This window comes from Astatotilapia calliptera, chromosome 14 (assembly GCF_900246225.1).
Source record: "Astatotilapia calliptera chromosome 14, fAstCal1.2, whole genome shotgun sequence".
Lineage (NCBI taxonomy): Eukaryota > Metazoa > Chordata > Actinopteri > Cichliformes > Cichlidae > Astatotilapia > Astatotilapia calliptera.
The window spans coordinates 24,413,215-24,418,149 of record NC_039315.1 but is presented as its reverse complement, the minus strand read 5'-3'; the positions used below and the strand labels follow the sequence as shown (position 1 = coordinate 24,418,149).

General features: G+C 41.0%; 1 long non-coding RNA gene across 1 annotated transcript; it reads left to right on the top strand.

Moving 5' to 3' along the window:
* The first annotated feature begins 1,298 nt into the window (after positions 1–1,298).
* On the top strand, positions 1,299–4,935 carry LOC113036639 (uncharacterized). The gene is made up of 3 exons (XR_003274468.1): positions 1,299–1,355; positions 1,520–1,621; positions 2,561–4,935. It is a non-coding gene; the product is annotated as an uncharacterized LOC113036639 (long non-coding RNA).

Sequence of the window (4,935 nt, the reverse complement as noted above, 5' to 3'; positions counted from 1 at the left end):
TACACAGGGAAAACTACAGAAACTGTCTTTGTCAAACAAGTTATAATTTGATATATATCCACCCACCAACTTGTGAACTGTTCACTACAGTATTAGGGAACAAAACTTTTGTGTATGCATTTCAACTTTGCATGACTTCATTCCCCAAGTTAGAAAGCTTTACGTGCATGTTTCAGCTGAGACGGCTTCGGTTCGGCACTGACAGCGTATGGGGAGAAAGAGTAAGAAAGGAAGGCAAGATCGCTGTCACAGGTCTTCTCCATGCTGCCTGTTTCCACACACAGACAACCAGTGTCTCACACTGAATACCTCATGAGTGCACAGTAGTGTCACATGTTCGGCTCTTTTCCCTGTCCCCCACCCATGCTTGTCTCACACCCTCATTGAAGTTAATCGCTATAGTTATATTAGCCTTAATAATGTGGGAAACTACTGTGACCACAAAAATGTATCTTTCCGGTGGACTGCTTGTCATGCACTGGGTCTTGTGAATGACCCATTTAAGCACAATTCCTATTTCTTCTTCCCTGGACCTTGGGGTATTTCCTTACCCTGAGAGTTTTAAAAACAGGACGAAGCTTTAATGCATCATTTGTCTGGTAGCCTACTAACCCCTTAATGCAGAAAATCAGGAGGTATGTTATATATCCTTTGACTGAAGAGTTTAACAACTTTTTAGGGCTCTCTACCTGGTTTTGTTTATGAAGTCTTCTAATGAGAAGTGGAGCTTTATGTCATTTAAAGCCACAATATACTTGTAAATTTGTAAACACGTTAAAAAGTGTACCAATTACAAATTAAAAGTTTTAGCTAAAGAGTTGTAATGATGATCAGATCAAACAGATCTAATGGAAAAGACTCCTTTTATTTAATCTTCGGTTTCGTAGAGATCAGGTTCCATCAGATAAAGACTCATTGGTAAAAAAGACCAAAAGTGATTCATCAAAGAATGTAAATTATGACAAAATACCCATTCATGACTTTTATAAAGTGTATTTTTAATAATGTGCCCGTCTTATATCCAATTCAATGTTTCTAATCTGGTCCTAAAGCCTCTCCCTGCAGTTCCACTTTTGCCCACAACAAGGCGCTCAACACCCTTTTTGTGCCTTTAATCCAATCTAAGAGAGCTGTAGCATCTGGTGGATGAGCAAATTAGACAGCTTAGGGGAGCCAGTGGTCCTACATTTGGCATTGCAAAGTTCCTTTACTGGGACATCGGTACTTAATCCTCACAGCTCTGATCATTACAGCTGATGAGAGGAGGAGACTGCTCCACATTGTCTCAAATGCAAGCCCTCCTCCTCAGCCTCAACAACAAACATCGACGTCTAAGCACAGATGCACATCTAAATGTAACATTATGCCAACTAATTACCACGATGAATTTAATATATATTTATTAAATTCTCATAGTTTTGTTCTCTAAAGTAAATTATATTATAGCAAATTATGTTTTTCTTATTGATTAATCTGCTTTAAACTCACTGGGGTTTTTTTTCTTTTCTTTTTTTTACAGGCAGTCAAACTTTCCTCAAGCCTGACATCAGATATGTAAATGTCTGATTTTACCTGACCAGCAGGTGAAAATATATTTAGTGCACAGTCATCTAAAAAGAAAGTAAGTAGATGGTAACCATGTGGAATTAAAAAAGTGCTTTCTGTTTTTACAGGGTTTCAAAATTGTACATGTTTGATTTAATAATTAACTTGGGATTTTGGCAATTTTGACATAAGTGAGTGTGAATGAGTGAGTTCTCCTTTTGTTAAGAAATCAATGCAGCATAAAACGTGTTTAAAAGCTTAAATGAAACTATTTGAAGATCAAATAAATGAATATTTCCAAAGATTACTGGCTATCGGCTGCCACAGTGTAAGAAAGTATAGGATGTTGTAAAAATATTAACACTGCACAAAATATCATCTGAACACTTGTTCTTACTCTTACCAGTCTAATTTGACACAGTGCATTATTTTAAAGCATAAGCAGGTCTATCAAACAGGTTGATCATAGAAATAAATATTGTGCTGTGAAGTCCCGAATTAGCTCTGCTGCTTTCTCGGTGACCCCAGCTCTCATCCTTTTTATTTTTTTTAAAGCATCACGCAGGGCTATAATAATCAGGCCTGCAGACAGCCCAATCACTGTAAGTGTATAATGCTGCTCAGAGGTTTGCTGAATCTGCTAGCATTTTGAATGCAGTGTAATTACAGCACAGATATGATTGAGCTGGATGAGCGGTAAATGGGGATCACAGTGGGGCAGATCATCATAATCAGGCTGTCCACATGTTTCTCAGGCAAATCTCATTTTTTGGTATCTAATCAGCAGTGCAGTGTATTAGCAAAAAAAAATGGCTGGGGTCAATTAGCTTTTAGTTTAGTGGACTCAAATATTTAAATAAATACAACGTAGCTTGCTTTAAGAATGAATTTAGGCTGAGATTAAAAGGATTTTTTTGCACATCTTTGTTTTTGTTTCTTCTCTGCACGGCAGAGATTGACATATAGTTAGCCTGTTCTTCATAACAAGCTACTTCCCCGTCTCTCCTTCTGCCAGAACTGTCAACCGCCTAACAAGGTGCACATATTCACAGCTGCTGCTGCAGGAGATGAGCCCAAATGAGGAGAGTCTACATAAGATGAGAGGGACGTGCCAGACAACAGGTGCATGGATACATCACGGCTCATCCACTGGCACCACACTGTATGATTCCAGCCATATAAAAGACAGCTGGTTTTGATCTGTTTCATTTTTTTTTAGATCGATTACTTGTAACTGTACAGCAACTCTAGCTCCTCAGACAGGCGGGAGTATGACTAAGGGTGTCTCATCCTAGTCTCACAGGCTACTCACACTTACTCTTCCCCCTGTGGTGATAGCGATGCCTCTCCGCAGTGTATCTGTTTGTTCATTCATAGGAAAAGCATTAGTGACACGTAGATGAGTCATAGAGGCTTGCGTCTAAACAGTCCACGGCGTGTCAGAAACCCTGCCACCCTTCTGCTCCTCGCCTCAAGGCACTACTCATACCCTCACCAGTCTCCCTAGTTACTCTAACTCGTACATATGCATACATATGCCTCCTGTGTTTGTTCAAACAGAGCGGATCCCACCTGATGTGTTGGGTGCCACAGAGCAGATGTTGCTGTAGTTGTGGGCCGGACTGCAGTGGGAGGCTGTGGACATCCTCATTACTGAGATGCTGTTGGGGTTCTCCTCTCTAGTGGGATCTCTTTAATGAAGTGGTTCTTCTTATAATCATTCACTCTATTCACCACACACTGTAAATACAGGAAATTCTGCGCAGTAGTGAGCAGTCTTGGTGAATACAGCTGAATCCCATAAATACTGATACCTCAGAGAAACAAGAAAGGTAGTGTGCAATCTGAACTATGTAGATTTTTCAGCTCAAATCAGAAATGAGAGGCCTGCCAGCACTCGCAGGAATGTGGATGTTTACAACGTTAATTGTGTTGTGGTGGTTGTTTCAGTTATGAGAGCATAAATGATTAGTCACATCCATCCACATACCCAGAGTTCATCTTCAGGGTGGCTGTCAAAATGTTGTATAAAGCAGGATTATGACTGTGCAGTTAAAGACAATGGGAATTGCTCACCTTATGTCATAATTTAGAAAGGGAATACAATAATTCAGTGTGAACGAGGACACACAGGGAACCTCAGCGGTTGTTACCATGTTTTTAATGTTGCAGTTATTCAATGCTTCACTATATTTTACAGTCATATACTGTTTATGGAGATTAGAGGAAGAACACTAAATTAAAAAAAAGAAATGGCACTCGCACAGCTGACAGTATCATACTGCACAGCTTATATATTGTATACAGTTTCATGCTAGCAGATTTAGCTCCAGCACTTCACTGTAATTTAACAGGGAATTTTATCATAGTGCATGAAATCTGTAACCATCCATTCCAATCTGCCCATAGATGCCATCGCTTTCAGGTGAGACATGAGCATAAAGGTTTGCTTGTGCCCCCCCCCCCGAAAAAAAAATAATAAATAAAAACAAAGAACAATTACTTCGATGGTCTGCCTCCATAGCCGAATAAAAAAGACCTTCCCCTTGTCCGTTTTAAGTTTGCTGCGGGAATTTCGACATATTCCGGCCTGGCTGCGTTAATTGTAAAGCCAGCAGATGGAGCAGATATGTGTGTTTATACAGTATGTGTCACACTCCCTCTGTGACTTTCAGAGGTGATGTCAGGTGCAACACCTGGAGTTTGTCTCCTAATTAGGATGGGCGTCTCCAAGGCGATACCCAATTAGAAAAGCTGAACCCGGCTCTCGGTGCTCACGAGCGGATAGAGATCAGATGCATCTCATCTCTCACTGGCAAATTGCTTTCATCAATAAACTATATTTGTGGTGCTGATACTGTATTTCTGTTCCCACTAAACACATTTTCTCACACTCTTCCACACTTATATCACACTCTTGTTTCCCCCCCACTGCAGGCTGAAGAGAAAATCCACTCTGAAAGAATATTATTATGAAGGCTGGTGCACCGACTCACCTTGCAGTGCGGTATTCAGTCTCCTTTGCGCTTGACTGTGTCCCTCTGTTCTTACAGCTATCTATCAGTTTCATAGCATGCAATCTGCATCCTTCCAGCCTCCCACTTCACGCCCACCAGCGTTGTATCTGTTGTGTTCTGCATGCATGTAGTGTGCACAGAAACAAGCGCATTGTGTTTTTGTGAAGGCTCAAGTGTTTTCATGTTCCTCACCCCCCCCCTTTCTGTATAAAAAGAGACAGGAGCTCCTGGGCAGAGAATACCCACCGCAGAGCTGCCCGGCAGGGTTAGGGGGAGTGTAGAGGATGCTCGGCCCCTGGCTACTTGCTACTCGTAAAAGAGGGGAGATAAGAGCTCTGAGGTTGTTGTGTGGTTATAGGAAGGACTAAGCGAA